The 22,268-nt window shown below is 56.9% G+C and overlaps 1 protein-coding gene across 25 annotated transcripts in view; it reads right to left on the bottom strand.

Annotated features, from left to right (window-relative positions):
- Window positions 1–22,268, bottom strand: part of NCOR2 (nuclear receptor corepressor 2) — a 185,108-nt gene that overhangs the window by 149,668 nt on the left and 13,172 nt on the right. For 23 of the 25 annotated variants that reach the window (XM_033098519.1, XM_033098538.1, XM_033098541.1 and 20 more), the window contains exon 1: window positions 14,945–15,011. The exons of 1 other annotated variant lie outside the window; for it this stretch is intronic. The gene's annotated coding sequence lies outside the window, so the exon portion shown is untranslated. Of the gene's footprint in view, window positions 1–1,281; window positions 1,693–14,944; window positions 15,012–22,268 lie in introns of those variants that run through there. One more of the 25 variants, XM_033098521.1, reaches the window with a different exon arrangement.

Genomic DNA, 22,268 nt, shown 5'->3' with positions numbered 1-22,268 from the left:
CTCTTAGTTCTCGACAAGAAAAATTGCCAGAGACCAAGACATAACTAACTTAAATCCAAGCTTTTGTCCATACTGACCGAGCCCTCCCCCAAGACACCAGCCACGGGGACCCTGCGGGTTTGTCTTGGTTTCCCCGAGGCACACTGGCCGGTGGCTCGCGCAGCATGGATGAGACAAGTGAGGTCCCACTGTCCAAGGTCATATGGTCCACGAAGGGTGGGGTGGGACCATTTATTAGCCCCCGTAAGCCACACAACTTGTGGGCTAGAGACAGATGGCACATCCATTTGTCAGACAGGAAAACTGAGGCTGAGAGCTGGAAAGTGACTTGTCCCAGGGTCACACAGCCAGGAAGCATTGGCCAGAATGTGAACACAGCAGTCTGACTATGCAGTGAACCAGGAGGCTGCAGCTCATCTCATGTCACCCCATGTCTGTGTGGCCCCCATTAGGGCCCCACTCGCACAGGGGAGGCGAGGCCACCCACAGTGAAAGGGACGGAACCAGGATTCAAACCGGGGTTGTGGCAATTCAGCGACGCTGCCTGAGACCCCTCGCAGGCCAGGACGTGAGCCCCCACGAGCCCTGCTGCTGCCTCCCACCAGTCCCAGCCCACCCAGACTACAGGACACGTCGCTCCCTCATCCACTCTGCTCGAAACTGAAGGTTCCTTGTAAGCTCACTCCAACTCTCCAGTGTTTATCCCGCTCCTGGCTGCCAGGGCCCTGGGCAAGCCTGGGCCGGTGGTGCTGATTTCAAACCAGACATGGGCACCCAGCCAAGCGCCACCGTGGTGGGAGCCGGCTGCCAGGGACGCCGCAGCGCTACCTGCACCTGGCCCCTCCCCAGCTGCACCCCCAAGTCCTGAGATCCCCAGGCCACCCCTGGCGGCCAGTACCGAAGAAGAAACCAGGACCACCCAGACCCCCGGCTCTGCCCACGTTTCCCGCCCCACACATCCCCTCCCACAGACAGCAGCCAAGCAGCACTGTCCCTCCGGGCCACCCACCCTCTCGGCACCCTTTTCCGGGACTTCAGCTACTCTGGCTGGCCCACTGTCCACTCCTGCCGGCTGCCCGGGGCCCACACAGCCCGGCCCTGGACCACCACACCGGCAGAACCAGGGCTCCTGCCAGCTGAGCCACTGGCCCCCAGTGGTACCCCAACCCAGGGCCCAGTCCTACCACGAGCCACGGCCCCTGTCCTTGGCCACCCTTCCTCTGCCAGGGCCACGGCCCCCGCGGCTCCCGGCCCACCACCGGGCCCGGAAACTTCTCTTACCGAGCACATGACCAGCCTTTCACTCACGTCAGCTCCGAACACAACTTGAAGTAACTCTCCCACAGAAAAAAAAAAAGACAAGGAAAACGTGCCAGCAGTAGGTCAACAGAGTCCACACACAGACTGTTCTGCTGGCTTCCAGAAGACACCCAGCGTCCAACGTTCAACCATCCTTCCTGCAGGCCCGACACCGGGAAAGGCTGGCCGCTGGGCCCTACCGCCTTCCCGTGACACTGCGGGCTCCCCCGGATGGGGAGGCCCTGTGGGTCCTGTCTGCAGCCAGGCCACCCCCAGACCCTCACCGATGTCCCCAAGACAGGGCCGGCCAGGCCCACTGGGGACAACCCAAGGGCTGCCCAACCCGCAGGGGGCCGCCAACGCGAGGTCGGGCCTCGGCGATCCTTTTTGCCTCCTGCCACTCGGGCCTATAAACATAGGGAATTACATAAGTCCACTCCTCCTGTTGGGAAGCCAAAAGTACAAGCTTTTTCTCCCAGCCTTGGCAGTAAGTAATAATTCCTCATCGCCATGGTAACCCTGGCGGGCTTCCAGCCCGACACTCAGGAGCTGAAACACTGGGAGGCCTTTTTATAGCTCAGTAGAAAACCTCTTCACTATTCCCTCGCTCACTCGCTCGCTCGCTCGCTCGCAGGGAAAGCGAGCTCCAGGCCAAATTTTCTTCCTTTAACCCGTTTCCTCCCAGCCGGACCGTCCACCCGGGAGCCCAGGCCTGCCCACCACCTCGTAGAAACAAAGCCGCTACCCGTCCCTTCCTGGTCCTCCAGCCTCCAGGGTGACATGGCCAGAGGGCAGGCTTTGCCTTTAAAATATTTCTGTCGTCCTTGTAATCTCAGGAAAGGCACACATGACCCCCTCACATTGGTATTCTGAAGGAGGGTCACCTGGCCCAGAGGGTGAAAAGACCCAGACACACAGACACGCACACGCACGCACCAAAATGCGTGGTTTGGTGGTCGGCCAGCCATCTGAACCTTGGCGGCAACTAGCCGTGTGACTCAGAGACTTGTCTGAGCGTCTCTGGGTATCAACTTCCCATCTGTAGCAGGGCAGGCACGGCTCTCCTTCCCAGTGCTCTCAGCAGCAGTGACAAGGCATCAGGAGAGGCTGCCACAGCCGCGAGGACGCAGACGGTCCCGCGAGTGGTCTCTCACCTCCGGCACCCAGGAGTTGGGCCCAGAGATGTCTGCCCAACGTGGCACCCTGCGTGACGCCCGGGGCTCGCGGGGTGCAGACACAGGGGAGGTACCAGGGGCAGCAGGCACAGCCGATGCAAAGGCCTGGAGGTCAGACCGAGTTTGGAGTGTTGCAAAAGCAGAGAAGACGGGGGTGGAGGGGGGAGAGCTAGAAGACGAGGTCGGGGAGCAACGGGAAGGGTGGGGGGAGCGTGGCTCATGAAGACGCAAGTCACGTAACTGTAGGCCGGGGGTGCCCCCGAGAGTCGTAACAACAGTAACACGTACTGTGCCCAGCACTTCCCCTGTGAACCCCTCTGTCCTCACAACAGCAGAACAAAAGGCAGGGGCAATTCTGAACCCCCGTATGCAGAGAATTTGAAACAGGCCCCGAGAGGGTTAGTGACTTGCCCAAGGTCACACGCTGCGGCTTGAACCTGATAAGCCTGGCCTGCCCCCGCCATGCCACGTGGTGTAGTCAGCAAGGAGCCACAAAGCGTTCGGGCTGGGTCAGATCTGCATGTGACAGAGGTCCGTGGCCACTGGTCTAGTCAGGGGGGTGGGAATGTCTGCTAGGAGACCAGTGAAGGTCCCACACGGAGCCCGTTAAGTGTGTCACCTTTCATCAGCTCACCCTCCAGCCTTTCCCAAGAAAACACCAGCCTGAAAGCCAAGGTGGGGTTTCTTCTACTCCAAAGCCTTCTTGTCCACGTGGAGAAACCGAGGCACAGGAAGTGAGTGACCCAAATCCGTCCGCGTAGACCACAGATCCGGGCGCTGTCTTCCAGCCCGTCACCTCTCACCATGACCGTCAGGAGACCGCAAAACTCAGGAACGGGCCAAACCGGCCCCACCAAGCCCAGCCAGGACGCGGAGCCTGAAGCGACAGGGGCAGGACTCACTGGTTCCTTTTGTTCTTTTCTGTTAGTTTTGGACACCGACCCGCGTCCAGACCTTCGCAGAGGCCGGCCCTGGAATCAGGAGTAACTCAAGCAAATCCCCAGAGTGCTCTGTGCTTCGGGCAGGTTCCACGCTGGTCCGCGTCACTCTGCGGCCACTTCTTGTGTCTTCCCCGGAGGAAGCGGAGGGTTTGCTGAGTAACTTCATGGAGACGGCAGATCATCAAACACCGGAAACAGCCTCATGCTGCACCCTCTACACAGAGCCAGAGGCTGAAGCTGAGCTCATGTCAGAATAAGCACGTGGTCATCTGCTTAGCCAAAGACTTCTTCATTCCCCAAGCCTCTGAGGGTGACCAGTGATCCCTCCTCGGTTCTTTGAAAAAGTGTCCCCTGACCCAAATTGACCAACGTGCCACTTCCAGGGACCTGTGTGCCAGGCAAAGCTTTGAGGACGGTGGGAAAGACCAGTGACAACACTGCAGGATGCGCTGTGATGGGGCGCGTGGAGGCACAGGTGGCAGAAGGATTCCGAAAGGGAGGCGGGGGCGGGGGGGCCTTAGGCCAGACGCCCTGGGGAAGGCCCCCGGCTTCTGCGGCATGGGCCTGCCCAGCTGTGGACCGGGGGCACACCTGTCTGGTGCCTCCTGCAGGGTCAACAGAAACTAAGCCTGTGGGGGGCTCGGAGGACTAGGAGGCCCCACAGTCTGGCCCCTGTTCAGCATCCAGCCCCAAGGGGAAGGAAGCACCACTCACTTCTTCCCTACACAGCTCTCCTTCCTGGCCAGGCAGAGAGAGAGGGCTGGGAGCAGGGTGGGAGCTGGGCAGGGAGGGGTAAGGGGTAGGCAGAGGGCGAGAGAAGGCGAGAGAGGGCGGGGGGCGGGGGGGGGCGGGCAACGGACAAGCAAGCGCTAGAAAACATCTGCCTGTTTTCACCTCCTGCTCCCCTGCACCACACCCCAAGGCTCCAAGACTTGGGCACATGACGACCATCTCTCTAGACTGCCTCAGTTTCCTCACATGAAAAACTACTTATGGGATGGTTTTGTTGAGGTCAATCCATACGATGGAATACTGCTTGGCCATAAAGAAGAAGGAAGCACTGACACACGCTACGAAGTAGAGGAGCCTCAGAAACGTGATGCTGAGCGAGAGAAGCCAGACACAAAGGACCACATACTGCGTGGTCCCACACATGCTACGCAATCTCCAGAAAAGGCCCATGCACAGCGACACAAGGACAGTGCTGGCTGCCAGGGGCTGGGGAGGGAGAAGGGGGAGAAGGGGTATCCTACTGGGGTAACGAAAATATTTTAGAACTAGAAAGAGACAGTGGCTGTACATTATCAAGGTACTAAAAACTAATAAATTGTTCATTTTAAAATGGTTAATTTTTATGTGACGTGAATTTCATCTTAATTAAAAATAAAGATGGTTTGTTTGAAGGGGCACCACTCCAGCCCAGTTTACTCTCTTTCTGCAAGTCGCGTCCACCTCTCAACTGGTAACAGTCCCTGCCCCCAGGCCTGGGGCCATCAGACACTCAACAAACATTTACTGTACGTGCTGGGCACTGGCCAGACAGCAGGGAACAAGACAAAGCTCCGGCCGGCGTGGAGCTGACCCGGGAAGAGGTGAGAAAGTCAACCGCAGATAAGGACATGAAGCAATTCCCGTAGTGGCAGCTGCTGTGGACGGGGGTTTGTGAGGCAGCGACAGTTCAGCAGGGGCCTGCATGGAGCAGAGGGATGTGGAAACTTCTCAGGGGACAGTGTCCCAGGCAGAGGAAACAGCCACGACAAAGGCTGTGAGGTGAGTTCCGGAACAGCCAGGCCAGCGCAGCTGGAGGGATGAGCAAGCGGAGGGCATGCCCGGGAAGGTCGGTCTTGTCACGGCGCCGGGTCTCAGAGGGCCCCAGAGGCCGCAGACAGGGTCTTGAAATTTTAAATGTGATTAACATAAAATTCATAACTGCATTAGTTTCTTGGGGCTGCTGAGGCCCAACCGGGGCGCTTAGAACAACAGCAATGTACCCTGTCACAGTTCCGGAGGCCAGCAGCCTGAAATCAAGCTGTCGGGCTGCGTCCCTCCGAAGCTTCCTAGAGAGGGTCCTCCCAAGCTTCTTTCAGCTCCTGGTGGCTCCAGGCGTTTCTTGGCTCGTGGCCTCCTCACTCCCATCCCTGCCTGGGTGTCACATGGCGTACTGTGTGTGCCTTTCTGTCATCGGATTTTGGGCTCATCATCACCTAGGATGATCTCATCTTGATCCTTAACTTGAGCACATCTGCAAAGACCCTTTGTCCAAACAAGGCCCATTCACAGTTCCGAGTAAGCATAACTTTTGGGGCCACAACTCAATCGTCCGTCACAATCGAGACTCACAACACAGCAGCACCAAATGCCCAGAGCTGTGGTTGGCCTCCCCTCTGCTTTCTGCAGATTCCAGGGGACCAGGCTGGAAGCTCTGGGGTAGCCCTGTGAGAAGTCCTCCCGGGGTCCACAGCTGGCCCACTCCCAGCCTGAGCCAGCGAGGAACAAACCCCAAGGAACTCAGACTGTCTTCCCTGCGAGAGACACGCGTGAGCCAGTGGCAGGCAGCTGGCCGGAAAGGGACTCCTTGACACGGAGGCCAAGGCAGGCTGGGACCGGCATGCTGAACGGAGACTTCCCCAGCCCCAAATCACTTCATGCAGGCACCAAAGCGTCAAGTGAAACCCCTGGCACGCTGGCCAAAGGCAGAAAACTGTCCTCTAGGGCTGGTGTTCTGTGTGCTGCTTTTATTTTTAAAGCAGCTGTGAGCAGGACTTGTGTCTAGTGCAGCGCCACCCATCCCACAGCAAAGTGCACTGAGCGCCTGGCAGGGTGGCTGGGGAAGGAGGTGGCGGCTGCCTGCTCTGGGCCTTGGGAGCCACGCCCTGGCAGTGCAGGGAGAAGGGGGAGGCGTCCAGGACTGCCCCTGGCCACCGCCAGCTGGATCCCAGGAGCCGAGCCGGGAAGCACGGGTTTCAGTATCAGCCAGGCGCACACACTCCCAGTGGGCCAGGCACTGGGGGAAACAGCCTTCACTGTGCTCCTTTAAAGCCTCACAACAATCTACCCGGTATTGCCAGCCCCGTGTTACAGAGGGGGAAACTGAGGCACAGAGCGGGGAAGGGGCTTGCCCAAGGGCACACAGCTAGGAAGCAGCAGGGTGGGGATTTGAACCCAGGGACTGTGGCACCTGACTCTATGTCACTAACCACTGGGGTTTACTGTCTCTCTCTGAGACTATGTCAGGCCAAACTGGAGGGCTCTCGAAGGAACTGCTGAGGCCCCGGGGCCCGACTTCTGGAAAGGGCATCTCCAGAGGCGTTAAACGTGTCTTCCCAAGCCTTGGGACCTTCTGGTACATTCCATGGCACATTCTGCCCAGACCATAGAGGGCAAAATACTTTGAGATAAAAGTCACAACTAAGAACAGAGGCCACAAAATGATGACAGTCAGCTGTGGCCAACAGGGAAGCTCTTCCTGGCACACACCATGTTTTTTCAAAACAATTGGAACACTGCTTATAAAATCCAGATTTCCAGCTTCTCTTGGAAAAATATCAGAATATCCAGCTTGCCAGTTAGCCACAATCCCCACCCATCCCTTTCACCTCATTCCCTTTCCTTGACTGCGTATGAGTTTGGGACACCCCTTTCCCCAACCTTGGCCACCTCCCCCCTGCTGTTGAAAATAGATGAACAAGGGCTGAAGGCCTCATTCAGTGAGGAAAAGGACAAGAGAGACGAGTGACACTCAGGATTTCGGGCGACTCTCCTTCCCCTTGCCTGGCTGTGCTGGTGGCATAAACCTGCCTGAGAACACAGTGCACACAAAGGAGCAGAGCTGAGAGTCAGCTCCCTAAGGCGTGGTTCGAGCCCCTGGATCCAGCCATGCCTGAACTCCTCCTGTGAGCATCTAACAAATCCCCCTTGTGGCCTAAACCAGCCTGAGCGTGCCTCCACCACGACGCAGGAGTCCTAACGAATCACCCTCAGGTCTTGCCTCCATCGACACTCGTCCAAGGAAGCCTGACCAACCACCATTTCCGACCTTGTTATACCCCATCGCAGACCTGAGTTCGGACCCCAGGACCCTCACCCTCGAGTGTTGACCTGACGCTCTCACTGGACAGTACACTCCAAGGCATGGAGGAATTTAGTGTCCTAACTCTTCAAAAGTTCACAATGTAAAACGTTTCCATCATTCTGATTCCAGGGGCCGACAAATCTCTGGAACATTCCATGGGCCCAATAAATGTAAATTGATCAACCAGCAAAAGAACAAAAGCCAGTAAATTTGATTTCTGCCTTAATTGGGAAAAGGGCCCAACCCCCAAGGTCTACAGAGCAGCTTCAGATCCAGAGAACCACACCTGGAACCCCAGCTCTGTTCCAGATACGTAGGCCTCCTCAGCGTTCCTGAACATAAGGGCCTCAGGGCCTTTGCACATGCTGTTTCCCTACCTAGAAGGCTCATCCCTCTTCCTTTCATATGTCTGGTTCCTTTTCATTGTCCAGGTCCCAGCTCAAACGCCACCTCCTCAGAGACCACCCTTGATTCCTGTACCTAAAGTAAGTACCCCGAAACCCGGGCTGCCCCCTGCCACACCTTGTGCTATTCCACAGCCAACCTTTCTTGGCCTGGGGGTACACCGTTTCGTTTTTGCACTGCCCATCTCCCCGTCAGCCCACGGGATCCACCACGCCTGGCATCTTGTTTGCCCTGTACCCCTGCTGTGAACACTCAGCTGGCTGCAGGAAGGCAGGAAGCAGACCCCTCGTGTCCTGACCGGTCCTGCCCAGCCCAGAGCAGCTGCTGCATGCCTGAGGGCCCTACGTAGCACATGGAGCCTGGCTCATGGCCGGTGCATCCCTGCCAAGAGACCCAGGCTGGCTCTGGGCTCAGGGAGGGCTGCAGGTGGCGCCCACACAATCCTCACAATTAACAGCAGGTGTTGTGGAGTAAAGCTGCCCAGGTTCAAATCCCAGCTCTGCCAGCTGTGTGATCTTGGGCAAGTCACTTAACCTCTCTGTGCCCCCACTTTCCCCACCTATAAAATGGGGCTGATAATAACAGCAGCCACTCACAGGGCACTGCCGCGATTAGTGCATTAGTGAATGTATGTGATATACTCAGAACACAGCTGGGCACAAAGTAAATCCTGAGGAATCACTGGACATTACAGCTGATGTCAGTAACACCGATGATAACGGCACTCTCCCATGGCACTAAGGCAAGCCAATAGTCAGCAAATGTCAGCTTTGGTAGCAAATACAGGATCTGCTCTATGCCAAGTCCTGTTTGAAGCGCTTCACACAAACTGATTTCTACAAGATAGGTTTACAGTTCAACGTGCTTGTGCCAGTTCTTCCAGGCAGCCTCCCTGGATTGCTCCAACCCCCAAGCGTATCATGGACATACAGTCTTTGCTGTGAGTCTGTCCTCAACTCCCCTCTCCGTCCAAGTGAGGGACAGGAAGAGCCCCTACCATTCTGAAATCAGCACATGGAATGCATGTCCCATGCCAGCCCAAGCCATAGCCCTGCCAGAATCCCAGAAAAGCGGGCCGCGTCTGGCTGCATGAGTGCACCCCAGAAAGTGAAGTGTGTTCCCTCCCTGCAGCCTGCAGAGGACAATTCCTGGTTCCTGGTAGAGGCCCAAGCATCTCAAGGGCTCCTGCCTTACTGTCCCTGCACAGGGCCAGACGGCCAGACACAGGGCACACTGTGAAAGGGTAGGCATCAGTTCTGGCTGAGGGTCTGTGGTCTGCATGGATGGCGTGTGAGAGCAACACTGCCCCCAGCCACCCCCAGCCTTTCTGTCCACAAAATGAGGTGGGTGCAGCTGGCCTCCTCTTCCCATCCGACAGATGGACAGACGGCTCACCAGTCAGGCTGGCTGAGGTCACTCAACACAGCAAGGACCCCTGCAAAGCCAGCCTTTGACACTTCTCGGACAGAAGAGGCGGCCCCACCTACCCCATCCCTGCTGGGACCTTAGGTGGCCCCCAGTTCCCCAAACCAGGTGGTAAGAGCTGGTTACAATGCCAGCTCCTCCAACCATGGGCTATGTGACCTCACTCAAGTCCCTCCACCTCCCTGGGCCTCAGTTTCCTCATCTGGAAAATGGGTCTAATGATCATGATCACATTACCACAGGCAGGAAGGACCAGGAGTGCCCCCAAGCCAGCAAACCAAAGCCACCAAAAGAGAAAGAGAAGATCTAGAAAGAAGCTATTTTAATTTCAGCAAATGGGCCTGCTTTGTGATTATATGCAACACAATGTTTCAGAACGTTACTTTATGTTTCAGAACGTTTTCTGTTTGGATTCACGGCAGTTGGCAATTGTAGAAGGGACAACGTAGTGGTGATTTTTTCCGCATTTAAGCCTCTTGAGGCCTTGAGTCACCCTAAATTAGCATGTCCCTTGAAGGACCATCCTGAAAAGTCATTAATAAATGCACAAAGCCTTAACACAGCACCCACACAGGGCCAGCACTTGAAACATCCCACGAGATGTCCCACGCAGGCCGCCCCGAGGCTGGCGCGGGAGGAAGGGAAGGAGGCAGGCTCTGGGGCAGGCGCCTGGGTTAGAATCTCACCAGCTGTGCGACCTCAGGCAGGTCACTACACCTCTCGGTTCCTCCGTTTCTTCCTCTGTAAAGTGGGGATGATGGTAACCCCTACTTCACAGGAGGTTTTGAAGATTAAATAAATTATAACATGTAAAGTACAGCACGATTACTATTATAAACTTATTATTATTGCTGTCATTTTTGCCAATTTCAAAACTTACGCAGGTAGGTTTACAACCGTGACTGCAGGATAAAGTGAAGCCTGGATCCCTGGGGCTCGCTGGGACCCCCGAAAGGCAGCGCCAACCCCGCTACCAGGTGAGAGCAAGGAATACTATCCAATGGAAGGAGACACATGTCAGAGCCAGAGATTAAAAACAAGTACAATTATCGGGCAGGCATCCATCCATAATTGCGAACTTGATGTAATTAGGCACCCCACTAACTTCATTACTTATTTATTTACGGGATTGCTTATTTAATCTGTGGGCCTCCTTCCCCGAAAAGTCATCTTAGCTAACACCCCTCACGAGAGGGAGGCGGGGGAGGAGGTCCCCTCTTCCGTCACCACCCCCATTCCTGGGCTTCCACGTCCCACTCCTGCCTTGCCAAGAACAGCTCCCCGAAGCCTGCACGACTCTGCCCAGGATGACAGAACTGCACAAAGCCTGCGTGCTCAGTGCCAACGGACAGCGCTTGGCCCGGAAGGCATGGACCCTCCTTCACACTTTCATCTCTCCAGCAGAGGTGACCCTGGTGGGAAAAGAGTGTTTTGGGTCCAGTCGGCCACCAATTGCTGGTGTGACCCTCTGGACCGGCAAACATGTCAGTGGAACAAATGGGGCTGGTACTTTCCAGCTTGGAGGAGGAAAAAGAGCACTCAACTGTTGCTGAATGACTTTAGATAAGTCACCTGACCTCCCAGAGCCTCAGTTTCCTCACCTGTAAAATGGGAGTATTGATTAAGAACAACATTCACAGCTAGCTCACCCTAAAATCCCAACTGCCGCTACCCAGCGCCACCCATGGCCTCAGCCAATGCAATACGGCAAGAAAAAGCAATGAGAGGTGTAAAGACTTGCTAGCTTCATTAGTAATAGCCAAAAACTGGAAACAACTTAAATGTCCATCAGCTCACGAACGGATAAACAAACTGTGATACATTCATACGATGGAATATTACTCAGCAGTACAAAAAAAAGAATTACTGACACATACAACAAATGACACAGGTGAATCTCAAAAACATGCAGAAAGAAGCCAAACATAAAATAGTACATACTTTATAATTTTATTATGAAAATCTAAAAGATTCTAGAACTCCTATGGCAGATCAGAGGGTGCTCCTGGTAGGGGGATGGGGATTCTTTTGGGGGTTGTGGAAACCCTCTACATCTTGATTGTGGTGGTTGCTATCTGAATGTTCACATTGGTCAAAACTCACTTTTTAACCCTAACAAGAAAACGTATCAGCCCACTAACCCCAGGCCAGTGCCCAGGGACCATTTCCCCACTTCCAGGTCAGATCTGCTGGTTCCATCACCGTCCCTCAACTTCCCCAAGACTGGATTTAGGAGCGCTGGACAAGGAAGGTCAGGGTTTGCCTCTGCCCGTCGGGTCCCCACCTGCAAACGCAGGGTTATAAATAGCACACTCCTTGGAGAGCTATTGTAAAAGTGAACCATGGGGACCGTACCAGCTGCGGGCCCCGGCATACAGCCGGGGCTTCATTATGGCTGCAGCAAAATGATGGCCAGGCAAGCACCAGGCCCAGGTGGACAGGACTGGCCAGGATGCTTGACCCCAGACACACACGAGCCCCCAGCAGACGAGACCTCAGGCCTGGGCAGCTGCCCCCGTCACCGCAGGCTCCAGGCTGCCGCGTCTCCAGCATTTAACTGATGCCTGCGTCCAGGACAGGACAGGACTCCTGGGCTCCACCCACCCGCTGCTCCCGAGAGGAGGAAGATGGGTACCCTGTGGGGCAGGGCTGGCCCTGAGGGTGGCACAGGCCGCCATGGGAGCTCATTTTGAAACAGGAGCCTGTGGAGAGGACGCCCTGGTGGAGAAGGAAGGCTTGGCGGGCTGGCTGTCACGTGCACACTAAGCAGAGCAGGACAAGCGTCACCCCAGAGCCCACCCAGTTATGAAAGAAAACGGTAATAATAGGAGGTCTCCGGGGTAGGGGCTGCAGGGACGGGGGCGGGTCTGTGCCGGCTCACGTGCGCCTGTCTGAGGGCTACCCTGTGAGTGATGGGGCGGCAGACGGCGCCTGGGAGCCATGACGGCAGGGGCGTCCCCCGGGCCCGATTAGAGGGCCGCCGCAGGCAGACACGCTCAACTGTCAGCCCTGTCCTCCCGGCCCGCCATCAGAGGCACCATTAATTGCTGTCATTTGAGGGTGGCCTGTGGGGATAGGGAGGGGGTTGTGGGGAGGGGAGGGGAAGAAAGGAAGAGGAAGAGTGAGATGGAGGGAGGAGGGGAAGGAAGAGGGAGCAGTGGGGGAGGGAAGGAAAGGAGGTGGAGGCACAGCTTGCACAGGGCTGAGCCTCCTGAGCTGGAAGGAAAGAGACCCCCACACACACGCCTCCTCCTCCATCTAATAGAGGGACCAGGGCCCTGCCTAACTAGGGACAAAGCCAGCGGACCCATTGCCTAGGAGGGACAAATAGAGTCCAGAGAGGTATGAGTCTGCGGGGGTCAAGCCCCCTGGCCCTTCCACCATATACTGCCTGGTCACTTCCTCCCCAGGGAACCCCGAAAGCCTGGCTTCCCCAGTGTCCCATTCCCTGTCAGCCCCCACCCATACCCTACCCCTCACCCTCTCCAGTATACCACCAGGCACCATGCTGGGAGAAGTTCAAGGCCAAACCCCACTTTCCCACCCGTGCCCTGGGCTCAAGCAGCTCCCCATCCTAGGATCAAAACCCACACCTGCTTTCAGGGCGACCCGAAGGCCACCTGCTCCAAAACCTACACCAGCAGAAAGGATTCCAGAGCAGGGCTCCCTGGGTTCCAATCCTCCTCCTGCCACTTGCACACTTGGGGACATCACATCGTCTCCCTGTGCCTCAGTTTCCACATCTGTACAATGGGGATAACAACAGGGCCTCCCTCGTCGAGTGTGTCTGAGGATTAGACGACGTGCTCTGAGGCCATGTGAGAATGGAGGGTGAGATGATGCTGGTCCACCATCACCCCAGACACTGTCCTCTTGACCGTCACATATCACACCTTCTACTGCTTATGCGCTGACCCAGTTCCTCCTCAGAAATGCCTGCTCCCCCCGTCCCCGCCTCCAGGCCTCCCCAGGAGAGGAGGGCTCAGCAAAGGCCCGAGCTGCCAGCAGAAAGCTACATGGCGCGGCGTCCACACCGCGCCAGCCTCCTTCCCAGCCGCCAGTCCCGACAGGCCTGCTCTTGGGCTGAGGAGCCACTTGGGCCCTGCCAGGGAGCTCCTGGGAACACGAGGCTCTCTCCGCAGGGGGAGGGCCCCTCTACCCCCTCCCCCATCTGCCTGCCTCCCTCCTCCCTCAGAGGTGATGGATCGCCCCAGAGGGAAGCTAAGTGCTTGCAGACAAAAAGCCCTTTTATCGTCCTCGGGTGGGCCACTGGCATGACAAGCAGATAACTCAGCCACAGAGGAAGGCTCTCCATTAAGCCTACGGATTGATGAAGAGCCAGAGGCAGAGGAGGAGGAGGAAGGAAAAACACCCAGGCAAGGCCACCTTCCTTCCAACTTCGGGCACGCTAGGTAGAACACCTGAGCTGACCACCTGGGGGGACTGCCACAGGAGCAGCGCCCATGCCTCCCCATTTCCAAGATGAAACCCACAGCTGCAGGGCCCAGGGCCTGGCTCAGGAAGCAGGTAACCTCCAAAACCGTTTTTCTTGGGGGGCCCTAAAGGCTCAGGAACAAAGAAGAGAGGCCTGTCCCAAGAAACCCCATCCGTGTGACTCATGGAGACGCCTACAAACCCAGATGGCCATTCCATACAGCCTCAGGGCCTTTGCACGGAGGTTCCTCTGACTGAGGCACCCTCCAGAGACCTGCATGCTCCCTTCCTCTCCTCCTGCAGGTCTCAGGGAGGCCCTCCCGCCCCCGCCCCCCTGCACTCCAAGCCCCTCCGCTGGCTCTGCATCTCAGTGCTCCCCGCCAAAGAACACACGGTCTGCCCCTCGGTAGGAATACGTCAGGGTCCCCGAGACGCTCACATGGTTAGAGTCCCACCTCTTTGCTTCCAAGTGAGACTTGAAACAGGTGACCCATCTATGCCTTTACAAACGGGGAGACTGAGGCATAACAGCCCATTTGAGAGCACTGCTGCGAGGGTCACAAAACAGGGTGAAACATGAAAAGCACTCACTCTGATTATCAGCTCTGTGCCAGGCAGTGTTCAGTATTAGCTCATGTAGTTCTCACAGCAGCCATGTGAGTGGATATTGTTATTCGCCCAGTTTACAGATGGGGAAATAGAGGCACAGGGAGATGGAGGCTTGCCTGGGTGCCCCAAGTGAAAATGCCAGTGCCACCAGGAACCCAAGCCACCTCCTCTCCCACCGGGCAGTGACCACGATGCCACACAAGTGTCCCACCCAAGGGCTTCCTCCAACACCAGCCACCCCCACACGTGGGCCCTTCCACAGGCCCTGTCGTCCCCAAGCCTGGAACCCGCCATTAGAGCACAGAACCCCAGAGACAGAGAAAACCGCGTCCTACGTCTGCACCGCTGGGGACCACCCCTTCTCCCAGGCATCATCGGAAAATCACTGCACTTGGCCTGAAAATATCCCCTCCCCAGCCGTTCCCCACCCTGTGCAACTCAGGGTGCAGGCCCCACCCCACAAGGCCACGCCGAGCCCCGCACTACATCCACCAGGTGGAATGGGCTCCCCAGTTACTTCCAACACCTTGCCCATGAGAAGGTCCTGGTCACGTGAATCCGAGTGGGGACAGATGTGAACCTACCAGAAATGGCTGCCAGAGACGCTGTGTCCTCCAAGACTCGGGCGGGGGGGAGGGGGGAACCTGCGGGAGAAAACAGGGTCTTGTTAGTCAGAGTCGCAGCCTCCGCACTGGGGTGCCAGCAGGTCCACAGCAGCGTGTGGGCCGACATGGCAAGGCCCACGGGCCTGGCACCTGTGACATCAGGCCAAGCACTTCTCCACGAGAGCCCCGTGGGGCAGGCACTCCTACCCCACTTGACAGAGAGGGGAACTGGGGCTGAGAGAGTCTTAGTCTCGTGCCCCCAGTCCCAGAGCCAGGCGGTCACAGCTTGGACTCCAATCCAGACCACGAGGTCATAAAAAGGCAGCCACAGCCCAGCAGGGCCACCAAGGCGCCCGGGGCCCATAGCACCTGGTACCTTGACACTCCCCCATGAACTCCCAGGGGACACTAGAAACAAGAGTGAGTGACACCTGAAGGAGGGGCAGGCCTACTGTTCTCATTCAAGAATATCTGAGTCTCCATTCAGAGTCAACACCAGTGCGATGAAAGCTGGCGTCCAGAATATAAAAAGGATACCCCCAAATACATAAGAGGCAGCCACGCCAACAGATAAACAGAGGAAACACTTGACCACACTGGATGAAGTGGACATGCAGATGGCCTTAGTAAGCACATGCAAAGATGCTCAACGTCATTAGTCATCGGGAAAGAGCAAATTAAAATCCCGAGACCACTGCACACCCACGTGGGCGAGGTGCTGAAACGAAAGACAGACCATACCCAGTGTCGGGGAGAACGGCCGCCAACAGGAAGCCTCAGACATCGCCGGTGGGGTACAAGGCGGAGCAGCTGCTTTGGGAAACAGTTTGGCAGTTTCTTACTCAGTTGAACATACACTTGGGTGACCGTAGGACCCAGCAACTCCACTCCTGGGGATTTCCCCAGGAAAAAATGAAGACATATGTCCACACAGACTCGCACATGAGCATTTCTAACAGCTTTGCTCGTCATCACAGTGGACTGGAGACGATCCAACGATCCATCGCTAGGCGAGGGATAAACACACGGTGGTAGTACGTCCACACCGCGGAGCACGCCATGATACGAACAAGCTGCAGGTACGCCCCACCACGTGAAGGGAGGTCAGGCTCGTGCTGAGCACAGATGCCAGACTCCAGCTGCACACACTGGGATCCCACATACATGATCTGAGAAAGGCACAGTTCCACGGTCACATGTATGGAGGTCTACAGAGGTAGAGCAAGGAGGTGAATCCCACAAAAGTTAGGATGCTGATCATCTGCAGAGAAAAGATGGCGGGTGGCTACATGGAGTCTCCCTTATAATTATTCATTAATCTGTGCCCCTGTGTTTACGCATTCTTTATAGTACCAGCGTCTGCACAAAAAAATAATAAGTTAGAAAACAGTACAGTGGGCAGAGCTCTAGACAGTGTCCAAAGACCTGGCTGTGGTCCCAGCTCTTCCCCTAACAGATGTCACCTTGGGCAAGCCCCCAGCTGTCTCTGAGCTCAGTTTTCCTATCCAGAAAATGGGGCTGCGCCCCATGGTTGTCTCCAAGGCCCGCTCATGCAAACACTTCTCCATCTTGAGTAGACCTCCTGCAGTTTCCACGTTCCAGTCTCAAACCCTCAGTGGGGTCAGGTCAAATTCTACTAAACGCACCAGGGGCCTAGGGGCCCAATGTGCTGCCTGCTGCTTTGAAGAAAGGGAAGTGACACCCACGTGCACCTCCACACGGCTGCCACAACAGGCGGTGTGAACAGTGCTGGGCCAGATGAGCAAACCATAGGCTGCGCTCTGCAAAAGCCTATGCTAGACCCGGGGACCCTGCAGATCCGGGCACTGGCCCCCAAGGGGCAAGAGTAACTTCAGAAGTGATACCTGCAGGTTGGATCTTGAGCCTTCCGGCATTGGGGTGGGGGTGGAGGGTGGAAGAGGACCTAACACACCCCACAGCCGCGGGCCAGCCTGGCACGTCTTTTCACAACAGGTGAACAGGGGACCCTCCCTGTCCCCTGGGGCCAGGTGTCCCCCTCCCTGTCACCATGGTAGAGAGCAGCCCAGACAGTGGAGCAAGAGGGAGGCAGGCTCCACAGCCCTTCCATTTAGAACCCACCGGGATATTTTATTTTCCTTCTCAAGTGACAGCTGAGGCATGCCGGGCCCAGCGCAGGCTCTCCTTGAAGCTGCCAGAGAGGCAAACACCAAGTTCACCGAGGTCTGATTCCCCACCAGCAATGGCAGTGGGCGGCAGGCGGCGTGGATGAGAGCGAGCAGACAGGGCCCGGAGCAGCCCAGAGGGGAACAAGGAGCTGTGGCCCAACAGAGAGGGCTCGGCCCACCCAACAGTAGGGGACACAGTCCCTCCCAAGGGGGCACACAATCAGGGGAGAACTGGGGGGCACCCTGCCCCTGGCCCGTGAGCACCTCCAGCCCCAAGTCTGTCTGTCCTGATACCAGACGAAACCACTGCGCCCGTCATCACAACAGGAACGCCCCTTCCACAGGCGTTCTCACTGCCAGACCCTGGGCCTCTTCACAGCCCTGCCACGTGGGCACTGTCCTGACCCTAGTCACAAATGGGGAGACAGAGGCCCAGAGAGGCTCAGCAACCCCCGGGATTGAGGGCCAGAGAGGGGCGGGCAAGTGGGAACCAGGGCGTCTGCCCTCTGCCGCCCCACCCTCCACTCCCTACACCCCCAATTTGGCCCCAACTGTGCTTCTCAGAAACCCCCAGCCATCTCCTGGCTACGGGTGTGGGGCCGTCTGCAGAGACAGCAGCCGACAGGAGCAATTAGACGCCAGGAAGGAGCCGGGATATCGACCGCTCCTGGAGGAAGGGGGGCCGTGTCGGCAGCTGGGCTCGCAGCCAAGCTCGGGGCAGGCGGGAGGGCCGGGGGCTCCACTCCCAGGCCTGTGCAGGCGGCAGCACGGAGAAGCCATCTATCCGTCCACCTGTCTGTCCGCCAGCCCACTGATAGCCCACAGGGACTGGAGCCCCCCTTCCTAGGGGTTCACCGGGCCGGGCATAATGCTAAGCCCTTCATGCCTATTAACTGGTTTAATTCTTACACCCGCCCTACATACTAGGGACTCTGACCCTCCCCAGGTGGGGGCAATGAAGCAGAGAGAGGCAAGCAAGCTCACCCCGCTTCCCACAGCTGAGATGTGCATCCAGCATCCGCCATAACCTCGCGTTACCTCCGCCAGACACCCCCTGGGAGCCCCCAGCAGGGTGGGAACCGGAGAGCAGGTTCTCTGGGAATAGTGCACTGGGGATGGATGGGGCGGAAACTTCGGGAAGCCTCTAGATGCCCCTCAGTGGCCCCACCGTAGGCTCCTTGTAAAGGTAATGCAGGTTTTGCACGTGGCGCACAAGGCAAGTGCCCCAAAATGTTAGCCGCTGGGTCCCCCCGAAGAGGCTGCCTGACACTGGACCCTGGTGGTTGCCGGAAGGAAAACCACTGCAGACCCTTCCCCCCCCCCGGGAGCGGGGTGTGGGCCAGCAGGGCGGGCCAGGGGCTGCCTGGAGAGCAGGGGTGCTGGGCAGCTATCGACTGCCAGAAGCAATTAATTATCTGGGTCAAGAGACGGTGAAAGAGATTTGTCACCAGGGCCCAGGGGACAGTCCAGCGAGTCTGGCAACCCAGGCAAGAGGGAAGGACGGTTCCCACTGACCTGGGCCTGAGAGAGGTCAGGACCCTCGTACACATCGTCCAGCACGACCCCCCACAGGCCTTCTTCTGGTGCTCCCCACTCAGACTCAACCTTCTGTGGAACTCCCCCCTACCCAACACCAGCCCGTGACCCAGAGGAGGTCACAGACACCCCGCGGCGTCCGTGACCTGTGCACCAGGAGGCAGCAGCCAGTATCGCAAGCGGTGACACTGCACAGATGGGGACACTGCATGGCAGCAGCCCGGGACCTCGCCTGGAAGCCGGCCCCGATCCCAGCTGCACCAGTGTTTTGGCTGGGCGACCCCACGCATGTTGCTTAACTCCTCTGATGTTACGCCCTCTGCTACAAAATGGAGACGATAACCAGGGTAGCTAATAACTAAAATCAGGCCAGCTCGGGCTCAAACCCCAGCTCTGTCATTTTGTAAAGCCTGAGAAAGTCACCTTGCTTCTCTGCACCTCGGTTTCCCCATCTGTAAAATGGGGCTGATGCCAGGGGTTCCTCTGTGTGACACATATGGCCCGGCATGCAGCAGACACTGAGTTTAAGCTCGCTGTTGGGGTTCACCAGCCCGCCTCCCCAGGGACCTAAGCCACCAACCTGTTCAGACGTCCATCAGTCAATACCCCCAGCACCTTAGACACACAGACTCAGGCCCTGAGCCGGGCCAGGATGAGACCTCACGAAGCACAGGCCCCCACCCTGGCCTCTGCAGCAGAACCTGGTGGGAGCTGCAGGCGTTGGTGGCTGCCACTCACACACCAGGCTTGGTGGCTGGTTGTCGTGAAGAACAGAAGCACCCAGATACACCCAACCCTCCATCCCCACATCCTCTGAGGACAGGATGTGGGGGTACCTACCGGGCACGGGCCTTCCCAGGAGGCTCCCCCAGCTTTCAGCCCCTCGTGTCTGCACCAAATCGCTCCACACACACACCCCGACACACGCGGCCCCTCCCTTGCTGCCCCCACTACACAGATGGGAAAACCGAGTCCCGAAGCAGCCAGCAGAGGGCAGCCTCAAACCTGTTCTCTCAGATCCCATGGGAGCAAGATCTCGGCTCTGCAGGTGTTCAGGAGCCCAGGTCACTGGGGCCGGGGACTGGCAGTGAGTCAGAGTGAGAAACTCAGCAGAAACTGAAAACAGCCCCGGAGGCTGGGCCTGCTCCCAGGAGTGAACTGCGCTGATTCACAGGCAGGCCCCGGGGCCTGTGTTGGAAAGTTCCTGCTTCTGTGGCCAGAGTGGGGGTAGGGACTGAGCAGCACAGAACAGCCTCTAGGCCTGGGGCCCCTCTCTGGCCAGTGGGGGAGCAACGCTCCATGCACAAAGCTGTGCCCCTCAGGGGTGTTCGCGGCTGTCGGGCGGGGAGCAGCAGAGACCCCTACAGAGGCCGTGACCTCAGGATCTGGATTGAGACCTGGCTTCAGTCCCACTCCACTGCTCTCTAGCTGTGTGACCCTGGTATGTTGCTCAACATCTCTGAGCCAGTTCCTTACCCGTGACATGGAAACTCTCATCTCGCAGGACTGACTTAAAAACTCAGTGAGAAAATATTACATACAGAGCACACAGCACACAGTAAGAGCTCACCGAACACGTATACTTCCAGCTCCCAAATGGGTTTTTTACCGAGGTGAAATTCGCGTAACAAAATTAACCGTTATAAAGTGAACAAGTCAGAGCTATTTAGCACGTCACAAGGCTATGCAACCATCACCCCTATCTACAGTTTCCCCGAAAATAAGACCAGGTCTCATATTAATTTTTGCTCCAAAAGACACCTTAGGGCTTATGTTCAGGGGTTGTCATCCTGAAAAATCATGCTAGGGCTTATCTTCCGGTTAGGTCTTACTTTTGGGGAAACACGGTAGTGCCAAAGCATTTCCATCTCCCCCAAAAAGGAGACCCCCCCTACCCAGCGAGCAGTCTCTCTCCATCCCCAACACCAGCCCCTGGCAACCATTAACCCGATTTGCCCATGCTGGACATTTCATGTGAATGGAATCATACAGGACGTGGCTCTCGCGTCTGGCTTCTTTCCCTCGGTATGTCTTCCAGGTTCGTGTATACATAAAATGTATCAACACTTCATTCCTTTTTATGGCTGAATATAGTATTCTGTTGTATGGATAGACCAATCATGTATTTTTAAAATAAAGACAATAAATACGGTATAAGTAATACACAAACGTAACATGACAAAATATGTAAATACACACAGATATGAAATTGTAGAAAACTGTTCAATTATAAAGTAAACAACCATAATGACTGGAATGGTGTGGAATTTGGTTAGTGGGAGGAACCAGCTAGCAGGCTCAAACATCAGGCCCCCAGTGTCCAGGCCCTGCTGTGCTGTGTGACCCTGAGCCAACTGCTCGCCCTCTCTGGGCCTCAGCCTGCCCATGTGTAAACAAGAGCACTGAAGGGAACAACCTCAGGGGGACTTCACACCTCTACGATTCTCAGGACCTCCAAGTGTCCCTCAGCCCAGAGAGGCTGTGGCAGCCAGGAGGGTGATGGGCTGCCCCAAGCTGGTGACAAAGACAAACTCCTCTAGGCTGCCTGGAGTCTGCCAGGGAGAGCTCTAGGCCACCACACGTGGCCGCAGGGCAGAAAGGGAACCTCGGGGTGCCCTGCCCTCCCCAGCCTAAGCCACGACCCACATGCTGAGCCTTGAGGCATCTCAGGCCTCTCTCTACCTGCTATGTCTGTAGCACCTCCCTGCAGGCAGGGACAACCAGAAATGTCTTCGAACATTGCAAAACGAATCATCGCCCACTGGCCCCAACCCCACCTGGGCCCCTAAGGGCCTCTCTCCCTGTACAGGAAACAGCAGCCAGGGACACCAGCTCTCCCCTGGGCAGGTCCACTGGTCTGCTGGCCCCAGACAGGTTGGAAGCCACTCAACAGGGCCACTCGAGGGACAAGTGCCCCGTGCCCAGCACCTGTCCACCCCCTCCTCCAGGCCACACCAGGCCCGGTCTTGCTGCCGAGGGATCCATTCGACCCTCGACACAGACTGATGGAGCCCTGCTCTGTCCCACACTGTTCCAGGCCCTGGGGCCCAGCAGGGCTGACACAGGCGCAGCTCCTGCTTCCTGGGAAGTGACCTTCGGACGTGGGGAGGTGGACAACACACAAGGATTTGAATCGACTGAGAAATTTCATACACCCACAACAACAGACAGTAAGTGGGTGCTGCTTGATGGGGTGGTCGGGGGAACCTCCGGAGGGTGACATCTGACTGTGTCCTGATGGCAGCAAGTAAGCTGCCATGCCAATCTCCAGGGAACAGCATTCCAGGTGAGGGAACAGCACTGCAAAGGCCCAGGGGTGGGAAGATATGAGCCAGGAGCAAGGGTGGAGCAGCTTCCCAGCGGCCTGGGGGCCTCTGGACCTCAGAGGAGAAGGAGAAGGCGGACGCCGTGGGACCAGAAGCTGATGAGTCTTATTCTCCTTCTGACAGGCTCCCTCTGGCTGCAGCACGGATACCAGGTGGCAAAACAAGAGTGGATTTGGGGGACCAGGAGGAGGCCACTGCACATGTCCAAGCCAGACAGTGGGGGCAGGTCCATCACGGCCCGGTCAGCCATTACTGGGTTTTGTTATTATGATTTCTTTTTTCACTTCTACACTG

This window comes from Rhinolophus ferrumequinum, chromosome 25 (genome assembly GCF_004115265.2).
Source record: "Rhinolophus ferrumequinum isolate MPI-CBG mRhiFer1 chromosome 25, mRhiFer1_v1.p, whole genome shotgun sequence".
In the NCBI taxonomy this organism is placed as follows: Eukaryota; Metazoa; Chordata; class Mammalia; order Chiroptera; family Rhinolophidae; genus Rhinolophus; species Rhinolophus ferrumequinum.
This window is presented reverse-complemented; position numbering and strand designations above follow the sequence as displayed.